The sequence below is a fragment of the Arachis hypogaea genome, chromosome 6, assembly GCF_003086295.3.
Source record: "Arachis hypogaea cultivar Tifrunner chromosome 6, arahy.Tifrunner.gnm2.J5K5, whole genome shotgun sequence".
NCBI lineage: Eukaryota > Viridiplantae > Streptophyta > Magnoliopsida > Fabales > Fabaceae > Arachis > Arachis hypogaea.
Genome location: NC_092041.1, coordinates 69,512,402 through 69,530,830, shown reverse-complemented (window position 1 = coordinate 69,530,830; position 18,429 = coordinate 69,512,402). Strand labels below are relative to the sequence as shown.

General features: G+C 39.8%; 3 non-coding genes across 3 annotated transcripts; all 3 read left to right on the top strand.

Moving 5' to 3' along the window:
* The first annotated feature begins 3,970 nt into the window (after positions 1-3,970).
* On the top strand, positions 3,971-4,074 carry LOC112700110 (small nucleolar RNA R71). The gene has a single exon (XR_003153031.1). It is a non-coding gene; the product is annotated as a small nucleolar RNA R71 (small nucleolar RNA).
* Positions 4,075-11,491: 7,417 nt separating this feature from the next.
* On the top strand, positions 11,492-11,595 carry LOC112700107 (small nucleolar RNA R71). Its single transcript, XR_003153029.1, has one exon. It is a non-coding gene; the product is annotated as a small nucleolar RNA R71 (small nucleolar RNA).
* Positions 11,596-17,220: 5,625 nt separating this feature from the next.
* Positions 17,221-17,327, top strand: LOC112699961 (small nucleolar RNA R71). Its single transcript, XR_003152891.1, has one exon. It is a non-coding gene; the product is annotated as a small nucleolar RNA R71 (small nucleolar RNA).
* The last annotated feature ends 1,102 nt before the right edge of the window (positions 17,328-18,429 follow it).

The window sequence follows — 18,429 nt, the reverse complement described above, 5'->3', positions numbered from 1 at the left end:
TCAAAGTCTTGCAAAATTTCATGAGAAATCATCCATTCATAGCATTCAAGTAATAACACTAAAAACTCATGGAATTTGCATCAAAATCATAATGTTTGGATGATTCATTGCTTGTTGTTCATTTAACCATTCTTGGTTACTTTAAGCTCAAGAAAATGCATAAAACAACTAAAACTAACAGAAAATGCTAGTGAAACTAGCCTAAGATGCCTTGGCATCACAACACCAAACTTAATACTTGCTTGTCCCTAAGCAAGTCCTGAGTTATTTGAGAAGAAAGTATGAAACAAAAGGCAATTACATTGGCTATATTAATAAGCATTTGAAGCTCATCAGAAGGGTTTTATGCAGAAAGTTGCAGCATCACTTTTTCATACTTATCAAGTAGGATTCTCACTTTTTCATTGCATCCATCAAACACTGCTATGGCCTCTTGTTATTCTTATGTCCTTGGCACTTTTTCCTTTCTATGTTTTTCTTTTTCTTAGAGCTCTTTGCTCCTTGTTTGCTCAGTGTCATGTGTAGCACAAGCCTTTGGCATTTTTCTTTTTCTTATCAGTGCATTACACATATCCACTACAGGCATTTTAGTTCACATTTCTTCTTGAGACATTGGTGCCCAGCACCTCTTTGTGTAACTAACTGTTTTGTAGCTAGGTTGCTCTTGATAATGGACTTTTGGTTGATAATCCCGGGTTAGTTAACCCAAGTTACCAAGTGTTGAAACACTCCACAGAACCTATTCATCCAAGCAGATCCTAGTACATAAACACCACAGGCATATGTCTCAGAAGTTCAAACCATTGGTGCCTAGCTTATTTTCTCAACTTTTTTGCTTTTTGCTTTTTGATTGCCCTTTTCAGTGGCTTTTTCTTCTTCTTTTTCTTTCTTTCTCATGGCCAAAGACATTTATTCATCAAGATCCATAGACAGTATTCAACTTCTACACAAAAATGATGATTCTACACTAAATTTCCAGTGAGCTAACTAAACAATCAAGCATGCATACCACCACATAATTCTACTTGATTTGTTACTAATTGAGCCAAGTTACCTTTGTTCAAACTTTTCTTTTATTTTTGGAAACAGAACAAGCATGGCAAGCAATTTGTTTAAGGAGGTAGAGTTATATCCAAACATCTAGGCATTCACTTTATTCAAAGCAGTAAACCAACACTCCTACAAAATGACTTCACATTCCAGAAAGATTCAACAATTACAGTTTAAACCAGAACAAGCATGCTTTTGTTTGCCCTTTTAAAGAATGGTCAAGGAACAACACCACCTTGTGAAATTTCTTGTTTTCTCCTTGTTGCCAGGAAACAATTTGATTTCTCCTTCTTCTCCTAGTTGTTGCTTCATGTTCTTTCTGAGATCCTTGTTTCCTTTCCTGCAAAGAGTGATGAAGTTGCTTGCTTCTCAAGCACTTGAGTGGTTAGCTCAACTATGTATGGGCAAGTGTCTGAGTCTTAAGTTGGTGTGTGAACACCAAACTTAATCTCCTACTTACTCCTCTGCTCTTTGAATCCTTGAATTCTTCTTGGAATGAAGTTGCTGCTAAGGATTTTAAGCATTTCTGTGATTGCTTAGAATGGTTATTCCTTTCATATAATTCAAAGGTTGTTGTGTTCAGTTGATCTTTATGGTGGAACACCAAACTTAGAGTTACACATTCCCCTTTGAATTATTGATCCACGAATTCATTGTTTGGTGTGAAACACCAAACTTAATTCTTTGCAATGCACAGAAACTACTTCACCTTTTTATTGGAACAATTAAAAGAAACAGCAAAAGAGTATTACCTCAGGTTGGGTTGCCTCCCAACAAGCGCTTCTTTAACGTCATTAGCTTGACGGTTGTCCTTTGTTAGGGTGGATTGTAGTGCTTGATGTCCTCTCCTCTCACCATGAAAACGTCCCCATTTGATTCCTTCATGATTTCCAAATGTTCCATAGAAAGAACTTTCCTGATTGTGAACACTTGAGGGAGCTGGGAAGGAATGGGTTTGAGGCCAGGTGGGATTGGCAGATAATGACTTGATATCACTTTATCTCCCGGAGAGAAACCTTCAGTGGGAATTTTCTTGTTTCTCCACCCTCTTGGCAATTTCTTTACAATTCTTCCCTCTTTCTTGAGGATTTCTTCATTGACCCTTATGCCAAGAGGATCCTTCTGATCTGTTTCTATTGATTCTTGTGGCTTTAACTCTTGCAATTCTTGTTTGCCTTCCAAGGACTGTTTCAGAGTTTCAGCTGCTGGATTGCTTTCCTCCAAACACAGATGGCTACTATCATCCTTAGGCTTTTCAGATTCTGGTTTGAAAACATGGAAAATGAGCTATTCATCATGTATTCTCAAAATTAGCTCTCCTTGTTCTACATCTATAAGCGCTCTGGCAGTGGCTAGAAATGGCCTTCCCAGAATGATAGGGTGTAGGTAGCTTTCCTCCATGTCCAAAATGACAAAGTCTGTGGGGAAGAAATAATTTCCCACTTTCACCAGCACATTCTCAACTACCCCTTCAGCTTGCTTCTGAGTTTTGTCAGCCAGTTGTATGATTACATCAGTGGATCTCACCTCATTCAGTTGTAGCCTCTTCATAAGAGTCAGAGGCATCACATTTATGCTAGCTCCTAGATCACAGAATCCTCTGTCAATTTTTGTTTCCCCTATGATGCAGGGGATATGAAAACTTCCTGGGTCTGTTTTCTTAGAGATCATATCCTTCTTGATGAGTGCACTGCACTCTTTGTTCATTATTACAGTCTGTCCTCCCTTCAAAACCCTTTTCTTGCTCAGCAATTCCTTCAAATACTTGATATGTGTAGGCATCTGCTGGAGAATCTCAAGAAAGGGAATATTGATGTGGAGAGACTTAAATGTCTCTAAGAACCTAGAATATGTTTTCCCTTTTTCACCTCCTCCTAACCTCTGAGGAAATGGTGCTTTTGGTTGGTATGTTCCCAGCATGCCTTCCTTTTGCAATTCTTTGGCTTGCTCCATTCCACTTTCCTGCTTAGCTTCTTCCACACTGTCTTTCAGGATTTCTGTCTCCTTTTCTGATGGTCTGATTCCTTCTTCTTCTGAGACCTCCTTCAACATGGTGATGGCCTTGCATTCTTCCCATCTCACTCCCTTTTGTTCCCCCTTAGGATTCTTTTCAGTGTCACTAGGGAACACTGCAGTTGACTTGGGAGCTTGTTGAGATAGCTCTCCTACTCAAGACTCCATCCACTTGAGTTTTTCACCATGACTCCTTAAGGTCGATCTCACATCTTCCTTAAAGCTTTTCAATTCAGTTATATCTTGACTCATGGTTGCAAGCCTTCCTTCTATCCTGTTTAATTGATCTTGAAATTGTTGGTTCGGATTGGATTGGGCAGGTTGGTTATTTTGGCCATGATATGGTGGTTGGGAGTAAGTGTTTTGTGTGGTTTGGTATGATCTTTGGTTGGAGTTTTGGTATGTGGAATTGTTGTGTTGGTTGTGGTTGTAAGGTTTGTGGTTTTGTGGTTGGCTTTGCTGGTTTCCCCACCCAAAATTTGGGTGGTTTTTCCATCCTGGGTTGTAAGTGTTGGAGTGTGGATCATATGATTGCCTTTGTTGGTTTCCCACATAGTTGGCCTCTTCCCAATCACCTCCTTCAATGCTTACCTCTTCTTGATCTTGTGTGTGTATTGCAGCCACTTGCTTTGTGTCTAACTTCCTGGTAAGCTCTGCTAGTTGCTTGGCAAACACCTTGTTTTGGGCTAGAATTGCATCAACATGGTTCAGCTCCATGACTCCCTTAGTGTTGTGTCTCTCTGAAGCATAGTAGTACTCATTCTTAGCCACTGTCTCAATCACTTCAATGGCTTCTTCCACAGTCTTTTTCCTGTTCAATGAACCTCCTGATGAATGGTCTACAGCCTTCCTGGATTCATAGGAAAGCCCATCATAGAAAATATGCAATTGCACCCAGTCAGGGAACATGTTTGGTGGGCATTTCCTTGTCAACTCTTTGAACCTCTCCCATGCCTCGTAGAGCGTCTCACCATCTTGTTGTCTAAAAGTCTGAACCTCAGATCGAAGCCTATTGACCTTTTGTGGGGGGTAGAAACGTGCCAGAAACTTGCTCTCCACCTCATCCCAGGTTGTTAGGCTGTCCCTTGGGAATGATTCCAGCCACTTAGCTGCCTTGTCCCTAAGTGAAAATGGGAACAAGAGTAGTTTATAGGCATCATCCTGGACTCCATTAGACTTCACAGTGTCGCAAATTCTCAAGAATTTGGTGAGATGTTGGTTTGGATCTTCATTAGCACTCCCACCAAATGAACAATGGTTTTCCACCAGTGAGATTAGCTGTGGTTTGAGTTCAAAATTGTTGGCCTGAATGGGTGGTTTCTGAATGCTACTACCACAATTCCCAGAGGTTGGGTTTATGTATGAACCAAGAACCCTCCTCTCAGGAATGGCATTGTTTCCATCATCCCTCTCATGGTTGTGAAATTCTCTATCCATGTTGAGATCTAGAGCTTCCTCAAAATTGTCCTCAGATTCTCCCTCAGATTCTTCTTCTCCCAGTACTCTCTTCCTTCTTGCTTCCCTTCTAAGTTTATGAAGGGTCCTCTCTGGTTCGGTATATGGAGGAGTTGATGTCTCTCCTCTCCTACCTGTCATACAAGAACACACCACAAGTAACAAACAAGTTGAATACTCTTGGTTACTGGAAGGGTATTGGTTAGAGCAGTTGAGGAATTAATTCAAATAATTAGTGGGTTAGTGAGTTAGTTGCTTGAAAGGAAAGGCATAAAGAAAGAAAAAGCAAATAACAGAGTGCATGAATTAAAATCAACAAGTAACTTGAACTAAATTAACAAAACAAGAAAAATGCTCAATCTAGTTAACTTCCAATTTGAGAATTGTCAATCGAAAACCAATCCCCGGCAACGGCGCCATAAACTTGATGTGCTATAACTGGGTATAGCTACGATTAAGGAAAATTGCACGAACGGCAAAATTCCTTCCGGCAAGTGCACCGGTTATCGTCAAGTAAAAACTCACAATAGAGTGAGGTCGAATCCCACAAGGATTGGTTGAATGAGCAATTCGAATTAGAAGTTTGATTAGTTGAGCGGAATCAAGAATTGGGTGTGAATTGCATAAAGTAAATTGGCGGGAAATGTAAATTGCAAGGAATTGAAATGACTGAATCTTAAATTGCGAGAATTAAAGTGCGAGAAGTTAAATTGCTGAAATTAAAAGGGAATTGGGGTGATTGCATAAATTGAAATTGCAGAATGTAAATGGAAAAGGTAGATCAGAGAGAGAAGTTCATTGGGTGTTAGGAGATATTGAGATCTCCGAATCAAAACATTTTTATCTCTTCCTCAACCAATGCATTCATTGAATTTTGCTTGGCAATCTTATATGATTGGATCCCAATCCCTTGGCTCACCAATTCTCTCTAAAAACAAACAAATTCCCAATCCCTTGGTTTAAATGTTCATAAGAAGAGATGAAGCTTGATCACTGATTATACCACACAGCTTCATGGACCACAATTTGGTAGGATTACATGTCACAATATCCATCCAAACCCCAATCCAATTCACTGTGAGAAAGCTTCTCTAGCATGAATCCTCCATTCCTTTCCCAAGGTTCCGAAGGATTCCAATTATGGGTAATTTCTTTCCCAAGACAATTACCCAATGGAATTAGATCGAGAAGCTTTCTAACGAAATTCAAGAGAAAAAATTGAAGAAGAAGATAAAACTATTATTGATCCATTGAATTACAATAGAGCTCCCTAACCCAATGAAAGGGGTTTAGTGAATCATAGCTCTGAATTCAATTACAAAGTATGAAAAATGCTAAAGTGTCAAAAGCTTCCAACTAACTTCAATTCTATCCTTTTTATACACTTTCTAAATTGAGCTTCTGTTGTGTTTCTTGGGCTTTGAGGCCTTTCCTTGATTTCCTTTTGCTTTAGGCTTGTGGTCCATAATCTTGATGAGGCTGTGATCCAATTCTGTAACATTCATTGAGCAAACTTAGTGATAAACAAGTAATGACACCAGACTCAACAATTTGAAGTTCCAGACTCATCAATTTTTCAGGCCCAATCCCATAAACCATGATATTCAATTGGGTTTCATGCCATAATCAGTTTAAGTTAATCTTTGTGCTCAATTGCTAACTTGAACTTCAATATAATTGGCCCAGAAACCTTTTCAAATGGTGGTGTTTAAGTTTAAGTTTAAGTTTCAGTTTAAGGTCAAACTAAAACTTAAACGTGGAATTGGAAGAAAGCAACCCAGGGGTGTTCATTGTCGAGCACGTTTAACCTCCAGTTTAAGGTTAAACTGGAGGTTAAACTTGGAAATGAAGAAAGCACACCCTGGAGGCAATTTGGGTCGACCACGTTTAACCTCCAGTTTGAGGTTAAACTGGAGGTTAAACTTGGAAATGAAGAAAACACCCTGGAGGAGAAAAGCCATCGAACACGTTTAACCTCCAGTTTGAGGTCAAACTGGAGGTTAAACGTGGAATGAAGAAATCACACCCTGGAGGCAGAAAATGGTCGAACACGTTTAACCTCCAGTTTGAGGTCAAACTGGAGGTTAAACGTGGAAACACTTCCCTTTCTTGAGTCGTCACTTTGTTCTCTTGTCAACCTTGCCAATTTGATGCCAAATATGGACTATTATACCTCGTTGGAAAGCTATGGATGTCTACTTTCCAATGCAACTGGAAGCGCATCATTTGGAGTTCTACAACTCGAGTTATACTCCATGGAAGGTGAAGAGGTCAGCTGGCCTGATTGCATGTTGGTATTATGCTCTTCTATGCACATTACGGGGCTGTTTTCTCCCTCAATTTTTAGTATCCACCATGCATGCCATATATGCTTGGAAAGCTCTAGATGTCTTCTTTCCAATGCATTTTGAATCACCTCATTTGGAGTTTTGTAGCTCAAGTTATTTATGTTTGAAGAAGGCATGGTCAAGCTGTTCCATATAACACGTTTAAGCTCCAGTTTAAGGTTAAACTGGAGCTTAAACGTGGAAATGCTCCTGGTGCCTTTCTTACTTCTGGCGTTTAACCTCCAGTTTGAGGTCAAACTGGAGGTTAAACGTGGAAATGCTTCTTGGTAAGGAGAAAGTGTCGAACACGTTTAACCTCCAGTTTGAGGTCAAACTGGAGGTTAAACGTGGAATGCTCCCTTTGTTCAAATCATCATTCTGGCGTTTAACCTCCAGTTTGAGGTCAAACTGGAGGTTAAACGTGGAATGCTTCTTAGTGCCCTTTCTCATTCTGGCGTTTAACTTCCAGTTTGAGGTCAAACTGGAGGTTAAACGCCAGTTACAGCATTCCCTCTCTTCTCATGATTTTGGCGTTTAAGCTCCAGTTTTACCTTAAACTGGAGCTTAAACGTCCCATTTGATTCTTAAACTTCCTTTATTGATCTTTGTTGCTTCCTTTCCTAGCCTCTTCTTCCCTGAAATCATCCAAACAATTGCATCAAAGTCTTGCAAAATTTCATGAGAAATCATCCATTCATAGCATTCAAGTAATAACACTAAAAACTCATGGAATTTGCATCAAAATCATAATGTTTGGATGATTCATTGCTTGTTGTTCATTTAACCATTCTTGGTTACTTTAAGCTCAAGAAAATGCATAAAACAACTAAAACTAACAGAAAATGCTAGTGAAACTAGCCTAAGATGCCTTGGCATCACAACACCAAACTTAATACTTGCTTGTCCCTAAGCAAGTCCTGAGTTATTTGAGAAGAAAGTATGAAACAAAAGGCAATTACATTGGCTATATTAATAAGCATTTGAAGCTCATCAGAAGGGTTTTATGCAGAAAGTTGCAGCATCACTTTTTCATACTTATCAAGTAGGATTATCACTTTTTCATTGCATCCATCAAACACTGCTATGGCCTCTTGTTATTCTTATGTCCTTGGCACTTTTTCCTTTCTATGTTTTTCTTTTTCTTAGAGCTCTTTGCTCCTTGTTTGCTCAGTGTCATGTGTAGCACAAGCCTTTGGCATTTTTCTTTTTCTTATCAGTGCATTACACATATCCACTACAGGCATTTTAGTTCACATTTCTTCTTGAGACATTGGTGCCCAACACCTCTTTGTGTAACTAACTGTTTTGTAGCTAGGTTGCTCTTGATAATGGACTTTTGGTTGATAATCCCGGGTTAGTTAACCCAAGTTACCAAGTGTTGAAACACTCCACAGAACCTATTCATCCAAGCAGATCCTAGTACATAAACACCACAGGCATATGTCTCAGAAGTTCAAACCATTGGTGCCTAGCTTATTTTCTCAACTTTTTTGCTTTTTGCTTTTTGATTGCCCTTTTCAGTGGCTTTTTCTTCTTCTTTTTCTTTCTTTCTCATGGCCAAAGACATTTATTCATCAAGATCCATAGACAGTATTCAACTTCTACACAAAAATGATGATTCTACACTAAATTTCCAGTGAGCTAACTAAACAATCAAGCATGCATACCACCACATAATTCTACTTGATTTGTTACTAATTGAGCCAAGTTACCTTTGTTCAAACTTTTCTTTTATTTTTGGAAACAGAACAAGCATGGCAAGCAATTTGTTTAAGGAGGTAGAGTTATATCCAAACATCTAGGCATTCACTTTATTCAAAGCAGTAAACCAACACTCCTACAAAATGACTTCACATTCCAGAAAGATTCAACAATTACAGTTTAAACCAGAACAAGCATGCTTTTGTTTGCCCTTTTAAAGAATGGTCAAGGAACAACACCACCTTGTGAAATTTCTTGTTTTCTCCTTGTTGCCAGGAAACAATTTGATTTCTCCTTCTTCTCCTAGTTGTTGCTTCATGTTCTTTCTGAGATCCTTGTTTCCTTTCCTGCAAAGAGTGATGAAGTTGCTTGCTTCTCAAGCACTTGAGTGGTTAGCTCAACTATGTATGGGCAAGTGTCTGAGTCTTAAGTTGGTGTGTGAACACCAAACTTAATCTCCTACTTACTCTTCTGCTCTTTGAATCCTTGAATTCTTCTTGGAATGAAGTTGCTGCTAAGGATTTTAAGCATTTCTGTGATTGCTTAGAATGGTTATTCCTTTCATATAATTCAAAGGTTGTTGTGTTCAGTTGATCTTTATGGTGGAACACCAAACTTAGAGTTACACATTCCCCTTTGAATTATTGATCCACGAATTCATTGTTTGGTGTGAAACACCAAACTTAATTCTTTGCAATGCACAGAAACTACTTCACCTTTTTATTGGAACAATTAAAAGAAACAGCAAAAGAGTATTACCTCAGGTTGGGTTGCCTCCCAACAAGCGCTTCTTTAACGTCATTAGCTTAACGGTTGTCCTTTGTTAGGGTGGATTGTAGTGCTTGATGTCCTCTACTCTCACCATGAAAACGTCCCCATTTGATTCCTTCATGATTTCCAAATGTTCCATAGAAAGAACTTTCCTGATTGTGAACACTTGAGGGAGCTGGGAAGGAATGGGTTTGAGGCCAGGTGGGATTGGCAGATAATGACTTGATATCACTTTATCTCCCGGAGAGAAACCTTCAGTGGGAATTTTCTTGTTTCTCCACCCTCTTGGCAATTTCTTTACAATTCTTCCCTCTTTCTTGAGGATTTCTTCATTGACCCTTATGCCAGGAGGATCCTTCTGATCTGTTTCTATTGATTCTTGTGGCTTTAACTCTTGCAATTCTTGTTTGCCTTCCAAGGACTGTTTCAGAGTTTCAGCTGCTGGATTGCTTTCCTCCAAACACAGATGGCTACTATCATCCTTAGGCTTTTCAGATTCTGGTTCAGGCTCAGATGCAGGTTTGAAAACATGGAAAATGAGCTGTTCATCATGTATTCTCAAAATTAGCTCTCCTTGTTCTACATCTATAAGCGCTCTGGCAGTGGCTAGAAATGGCCTTCCCAGAATGATAGGGTGTAGGTAGCTTTCCTCCATGTCCAAAATGACAAAGTCTGTGGGGAAGAAATAATTTCCCACTTTCACCAGCACATTCTCAACTACCCCTTCAGCTTTCTTCTGAGTTTTGTCAGCCAGTTGTATGATTACATCAGTGGATCTCACCTCATTCAGTTGTAGCCTCTTCATAAGAGTCAGAGGCATCACATTTATGCTAGCTCCTAGATCACAAAATCCTCTGTCAATTTTTGTTTCCCCTATGATGCAGGGGATATGAAAACTTCCTGGGTCTGTTTTCTTAGAGATCATATCCTTCTTGATGAGTGCACTGCACTCTTTGTTCATTATTACAGTCTGTCCTCCCTTCAAAACCCTTTTCTTGCTCAGCAATTCCTTCAAATACTTGATATGTGTAGGCATCTGCTGGAGAATCTCAAGAAAGGGAATATTGATGTGGAGAGACTTAAATGTCTCTAAGAACCTAGAATATGTTTTCCCTTTTTCACCTCCTCCTAACCTCTGAGGAAATGGTGCTTTTGGTTGGTATGTTCCCAGCATGCCTTCCTTTTGCAATTCTTTGGCTTGCTCCATTCCACTTTCCTGCTTAGCTTCTTCCACACTGTCTTTCAGGATTTCTGTCTCCTTTTCTGATGGTCTGATTCCTTCTTCTTCTGAGACTTCCTTCAACATGGTGATGGCCTTGCATTCTTCCCATCTCACTCCCTTTTGTTCCCCCTTAGGATTCTTTTCAGTGTCACTAGGGAACACTGCAGTTGACTTGGGAGCTTGTTGAGATAGCTCTCCTACTCAAGACTCCATCCACTTGAGTTTTTCACCATGACTCCTTAAGGTCGATCTCACATCTTCCTTAAAGCTTTTCAATTCAGTTATATCTTGACTCATGGTTGCAAGCCTTCCTTCTATCCTGTTTAATTGATCTTGAAATTGTTGGTTCGGATTGGATTGGGCAGGTTGGTTATTTTGGCCATGATATGGTGGTTGGGAGTAAGTGTTTTGTGTGGTTTGGTATGATCTTTGGTTGGAATTTTGGTATGTGGAATTGTTGTGTTGGTTGTGGTTGTAAGGTTTGTGGTTTTGTGGTTGGCTTTGCTGGTTTGCCCACCCAAAATTTGGGTGGTTTTTCCATCCTGGGTTGTAAGTGTTGGAGTGTGGATCATATGATTGCCTTTGTTGGTTTCCCACATAGTTGGCCTCTTCCCAATCACCTCCTTCAATGCTTACCTCTTCTTGATCTTGTGTGTGTATTGCAGCCACTTGCTTTGTGTCTAACTTCCTGGTAAGCTCTGCTAGTTGCTTGGCAAACACCTTGTTTTGGGCTAGAATTGCATCAACATGGTTCAGCTCCATGACTCCCTTAGTGTTGTGTCTCTCTGAAGCATAGTAGTACTCATTCTCAGCCACTGTCTCAATCACTTCAATGGCTTCTTCCACAGTCTTTTTCCTGTTCAATGAACCTCCTGATGAATGGTCTACAGCCTTCCTGGATTCATAGGAAAGCCCATAATAGAAAATATGCAATTGCACCCAGTCAGGGAACATGTTTGGTGGGCATTTCCTTGTCAACTCTTTGAACCTCTCCCATGCCTCGTAGAGCGTCTCACCATCTTGTTGTCTAAAAGTCTGAACCTCAGATCGAAGCCTATTGACCTTTTGTGGGGGGTAGAAACGTGCCAGAAACTTGCTCTCCACCTCATCCCAGGTTGTTAGGCTGTCCCTTGGGAATGATTCCAGCCACTTAGCTGCCTTGTCCCTAAGTGAAAATGGGAACAAGAGCAGTTTATAGGCATCATCCTGGACTCCATTAGACTTCACAGTGTCGCAAATTCTCAAGAATTTGGTGAGATGTTGGTTTGGATCTTCATTAGCACTCCCACCAAATGAACAATGGTTTTCCACCAGTGAGATTAGCTGTGGTTTGAGTTCAAAATTGTTGGCCTGAATGGGTGGTTTCTGAATGCTACTACCACAATTCCCAGAGGTTGGGTTTATGTATGAACCAAGAACCCTCCTCTCAGGAATGGCATTGTTTCCATCATCCCTCTCATGGTTGTGAAATTCTCTATCCATGTTGAGATCTAGAGCTTCCTCAAAATTGTCCTCAGATTCTCCCTCAGATTCTTCTTCTCCCAGTACTCTCTTCCTTCTTGCTTCCCTTCTAAGTTTATGAAGGGTCCTCTCTGGTTCGGTATATGGAGGAGTTGATGTCTCTCCTCTCCTACCTGTCATACAAGAACACACCACAAGTAACAAACAAGTTGAATACTCTTGGTTACTGGAAGGGTATTGGTTAGAGCAGTTGAGGAATTAATTCAAATAATTAGTGGGTTAGTGAGTTAGTTGCTTGAAAGGAAAGGCATAAAGAAAGAAAAAGCAAATAACAGAGTGCAGGAATTAAAATCAACAAGTAACTTGAACTAAATTAACAAAACAAGAAAAATGCTCAATCTAGTTAACTTCCAATTTGAGAATTGTCAATCGAAAACCAATCCCCGGCAACGGCGCCATAAACTTGATGTGCTATAACTGGGTATAGCTACGATTAAGGAAAATTGCACGAACGGCAAAATTCCTTCCGGCAAGTGCACCGGTTATCGTCAAGTAAAAACTCACAATAGAGTGAGGTCGAATCCCACAAGGATTGGTTGAATGAGCAATTCGAATTAGAAGTTTGATTAGTTGAGCGGAATCAAGAATTGGGTGTGAATTGCATAAAGTAAATTGGCGGGAAATGTAAATTGCAAGGAATTGAAATGACTGAATCTTAAATTGCGAGAATTAAAGTGCGAGAAGTTAAATTGCTGAAATTAAAAGGGAATTGGGGTGATTGCATAAATTGAAATTGCAGAATGTAAATGGAAAAGGTAGATCAGAGAGAGAAGTTCATTGGGTGTTAGGAGATATTGAGATCTCCGAATCAAAACATTTTTATCTCTTCCTCAACCAATGCATTCATTGAATTTTGCTTGGCAATCTTATATGATTGGATCCCAATCCCTTGGCTCACCAATTCTCTCTAAAAACAAACAAATTCCCAATCCCTTGGTTTAAATGTTCATAAGAAGAGATGAAGCTTGATCACTGATTATACCACACAGCTTCATGGACCACAATTTGGTAGGATTACATGTCACAATATCCATCCAAACCCCAATCCAATTCACTGTGAGAAAGCTTCTCTAGCATGAATCCTCCATTCCTTTCCCAAGGTTCCGAAGGATTCCAATTATGGGTAATTTCTTTCCCAAGACAATTACCCAATGGAATTAGATCGAGAAGCTTTCTAACGAAATTCAAGAGAAAAAATTGAAGAAGAAGATAAAACTATTATTGATCCATTGAATTACAATAGAGCTCCCTAACCCAATGAAAGGGGTTTAGTGAATCATAGCTCTGAATTCAATTACAAAGTATGAAAAATGCTAAAGTGTCAAAAGCTTCCAACTAACTTCAATTCTATCCTTTTTATACACTTTCTAAATTGAGCTTCTGTTGTGTTTCTTGGGCTTTGAGGCCTTTCCTTGATTTCCTTTTGCTTTAGGCTTGTGGTCCATAATCTTGATGAGGCTGTGATCCAATTCTGTAACATTCATTGAGCAAACTTAGTGATAAACAAGTAATGACACCAGACTCAACAATTTGAAGTTCCAGACTCATCAATTTTTCAGGCCCAATCCCATAAACCATGATATTCAATTGGGTTTCATGCCATAATCAGTTTAAGTTAATCTTTGTGCTCAATTGCTAACTTGAACTTCAATATAATTGGCCCAGAAACCTTTTCAAATGGTGGTGTTTAAGTTTAAGTTTAAGTTTCAGTTTAAGGTCAAACTAAAACTTAAACGTGGAATTGGAAGAAAGCAACCCAGGGGTGTTCATTGTCGAGCACGTTTAACCTCCAGTTTAAGGTTAAACTGGAGGTTAAACTTGGAAATGAAGAAAGCACACCCTGGAGGCAATTTGGGTCGACCACGTTTAACCTCCAGTTTGAGGTTAAACTGGAGGTTAAACTTGGAAATGAAGAAAACACCCTGGAGGAGAAAAGCCATCGAACACGTTTAACCTCCAGTTTGAGGTCAAACTGGAGGTTAAACGTGGAATGAAGAAATCACACCCTGGAGGCAGAAAATGGTCGAACACGTTTAACCTCCAGTTTGAGGTCAAACTGGAGGTTAAACGTGGAAACACTTCCCTTTCTTGAGTCGTCACTTTGTTCTCTTGTCAACCTTGCCAATTTGATGCCAAATATGGACTATTATACCTCGTTGGAAAGCTATGGATGTCTACTTTCCAATGCAACTGGAAGCGCATCATTTGGAGTTCTACAACTCGAGTTATACTCCATGGAAGGTGAAGAGGTCAGCTGGCCTGATTGCATGTTGGTATTATGCTCTTCTATGCACATTACGGGGCTGTTTTCTCCCTCAATTTTTAGTATCCACCATGCATGCCATATATGCTTGGAAAGCTCTAGATGTCTTCTTTCCAATGCATTTTGAATCACCTCATTTGGAGTTTTGTAGCTCAAGTTATTTATGTTTGAAGAAGGCATGGTCAAGCTGTTCCATATAACACGTTTAAGCTCCAGTTTAAGGTTAAACTGGAGCTTAAACGTGGAAATGCTCCTGGTGCCTTTCTTACTTCTGGCGTTTAACCTCCAGTTTGAGGTCAAACTGGAGGTTAAACGTGGAAATGCTTCTTGGTGAGGAGAAAGTGTCGAACACGTTTAACCTCCAGTTTGAGGTCAAACTGGAGGTTAAACGTGGAATGCTCCCTTTGTTCAAATCATCATTCTGGCGTTTAACCTCCAGTTTGAGGTCAAACTGGAGGTTAAACGTGGAATGCTTCTTAGTGCCCTTTCTCATTCTGGCGTTTAACTTCCAGTTTGAGGTCAAACTGGAGGTTAAACGCCAGTTACAGCATTCCCTCTCTTCTCATGATTTTGGCGTTTAAGCTCCAGTTTAACCTTAAACTGGAGCTTAAACGTCCCATTTGATTCTTAAACTTCCTTTATTGATCTTTGTTGCTTCCTTGCCTAGCCTCTTCTTCCCTGAAATCATCCAAACAATTGCATCAAAGTCTTGCAAAATTTCATGAGAAATCATCCATTCATAGCATTCAAGTAATAACACTAAAAACTCATGGAATTTGCATCAAAATCATAATGTTTGGATGATTCATTGCTTGTTGTTCATTTAACCATTCTTGGTTACTTTAAGCTCAAGAAAATGCATAAAACAACTAAAACTAACAGAAAATGCTAGTGAAACTAGCCTAAGATGCCTTGGCATCATTACCACACCAAACTTAGAAGGTTTGCTCGTCCTCGAGCAAAAGAAGAAAGAAGAGAGTAGAAGAAAAAGAAATAGAGGAGATGGAGGTGGCTTTGTGTTTCGGCTAAGGGGGAAGAAGTAGTGTTTAGGTTGTGTGAAAATGAGGTGGTGAAGATGGGTTTATATAGGGGTGGAGAGAGGGGTAGGGTTCGGTCATGTATGGGTGGGTTTGGGAGGGAAAGTGGTTTGAATTTGAATGGTAAGGTAGGTGGGGTTTTATGAAGGATAGATATGAGTGGTGAAGAGAATGGTAGGATTTGATAGGTGAGGGGTTTCTGGGGAAGAGGTGTTGAGGTGATTGGTGAATGGGTGAAGAAGAGAGAGAGTGGTGGGGTAGGTGGGGATCCTGTGGGGTCCACAGATCCTGAGGTGTCAAGGATAATTCATCCCTGCACCAAGTGGTGAGCAAAATTGCTCTTTCTGCCAATGCTGGCATTAAACGCCAGGCTGGTGCCCATTTCTGGTGTTTAACGCCAGCTTGGTGCCCATTCCTGGCGATAAATGCCAGTCTGGTGCCCCTTTATGGCGTTAAACGCCCAGAATGGTGCCAGACTGGGCGTTAAACGCCCATTTGCTGCCCTTACTGGCGTTTAAACGCCAGCAAGGTTTTCCTCCTGGGTGTGCTATTTTTCTTTCTGTTTTTCATTCTGGTTTTGCGTTTTCAATTGATTTTGGGACTTCCCATGATCATCAACATACAGAAAACATAAAATAACAAAGGAAAACAGAGAGAGGCATGAGGTTTATGCTTGACCCTAGGTCACACAGGGCCTTTTCAAAGGTCATGGTGCCTATGGTACAAGGTGTTGAGAACTTCCCAAGGTCCTGTCTCTTTTGAGGTAATTTCTGCCTAGACAAGTCATCCAGTTCTTTGGTGAGAAAAGGGGGCTCATCCTCCCAAGTCTCATTACCAAATAACTTGTCATTTAGCTTCATGATTGCTCCAAGGTACTTGGCAACTTGCTCTTCAGTGACATCTTCATCCTCTTCAGAGAAAGAATACTCGTCAGAGCTCATGAATGGCAGAAGTAATTCCAATGGATTTTCTATGGTCTCAGTGTGAGCCTCAGATTCCCATGGTTCCTCATTAGGGAACTCATTGGAGGCCAGTGGACGTCCATTGAGGTCTTCCTCATTGGCGATCACTGCCTCTTCCTCCTCTCCAAATTCGAACATGTTGATGGCCTTGCACTCTCCTTTTGGATTCTCTTCTGTATTGCTTGGAAGAGTACTAGGAGGGAGTTCAATAACTTTCTTACTCATCTGACCCACTTGTGCCTCCAAATTTCTAATGGAGGACCTTGTTTCAGTCATGAAACTTTGAGTGGTTTTGATTAGATCACAGACCATGGTTTCTAAGTCAGAGTGGCTCTGCTTAGAATTCTCTGTCTGTTGCTGAGAAGATGATGGAAAAGGCTTGCCATTGCCAAACCTGTTTCTTCCACCATTATTGTTGTTGAAACCTTGTTGAGGTCTCTGTTGATCCTTCCATGAGAGATTTGGATGATTTCTCCATGAAGGATTATAGGTGTTTCCATAGGGTTCTCCCATGTAATTCACCTCTTCCATTGAAGGGTTCTCAGGATCATAAGCTTCTTCTTCAGATGAAGCGTCCTTAGTACTACCTGGTGCAGCTTGCATTCCAGACAGACTTTGAGAGATCATATTGACTTGCTGAGTCAATATTTTGTTCTTTGCCAATATGGCATTCAGAGTATCAATCTCAAGAACTCCTTTCTTTTGATTCATCCCATTATACACAGGATTCCTTTCAGAAGTGTACATAAATTGGTTATTTGCAACCATTTCAATGAGTTCTTGAGCTTCTGCAGGCGTCTTCTTCAGATGAAGAGATCCTCCAGTAGAGCTGTCCAATGACATCTTGGACAGTTCAGACAGACCATCATAGAAGATACCTATGATGCTCCATTCAGAAAGGATGTCAGAAGGACACTTTTTGATCAATTGTTTGTATCTTTCCCAAGCTTCATAGAGGGATTCACCTTCTTTCTGTCTGAAGGTTTGGACTTCCACTCTAAGCTTACTCAATTTTTAAGGTGGAAAGAACTTTGCCAAGAAGGCATTGACTAGCTTTTCCCAAGAGTTCAGGCTTTCTTTAGGTTGTGAGTCCAACCACATCCTAGCTTTGTCTCTTACAGCAAAAGGGAATAGCATAAGTCTGTAGACGTCAGGGTCAACCCCATTAGTCTTGACAGTGTCACAGATTTGCAAGAATTCAGCTAAAAACTGATGAGGATCTTCCAATGGAAGTCCATCGAACTTGCAATTCTGTTGCATTAGAGAAACTAATTGAGGCTTAAGCTCAAAGTTGTTTACTCCAATGGCAGGGATAGAGATGCTTCTCTCATAGAAGTCGGGAGTAGGTGCAGTAAAGTCACCCAGCACCTTCCTTGTATTGTTGGCATTATTGTTGTTTTCGGCTGCCATGGGTTCTTCTTCTTTGAAGCTTTCTGTTAGGTCCTCTACAGAGAGTTGTGCTTTAGCTTCTCTTAGCTTTCACTTCAAGGTCCTTTCAGGTTTAGGGTCAGCCTCAACAAGAATGCTTTTGTCTTTGCTCCTGCTCATATGAAAGAGAAGAGAAAAAGAAAATATGGAATCCTCTATGTCACAGTATAGAGATTCCTTGAGGTGTCAGAGGAAAAGATAAATAGAAGGAAGAGGTAGAAGAATTCAAACTTATCAAGAAAGATAGAGTTTGAATTGTGCATTGAGGAGGAGTGTTAGTCCACAAATAAAAGGATGTGAGAAGAGGGGAAGAGATTTTCGAAAATAAATTAAAAACATTTTAAAAACATTTTGAAAAATTGAAGAATGATTTTCGAAAAATATGATTGGGAAAGAAATAAAGTGATTTTTGAAAAAGATTTTGAAATTATAAATCAAAAAGATATGATTGAAAACTATTTTGAAAAAGATGTGATTAAGAAGATATGATTGAAAAGTTATGGTTTTAAAAAGATATGATTGAAAAACAATTTGAAAAGATTTGATTTTGAAAATTAATGACTTGGCTATCAAGAAATTTAAAAGATATGATTCAGACATTAAACCTTTCTCAACAGAAAAGGCAACATACTTGAAATGTTGAATCAAATCATTAATTGTTAGCAAGTATTTTTGAAAA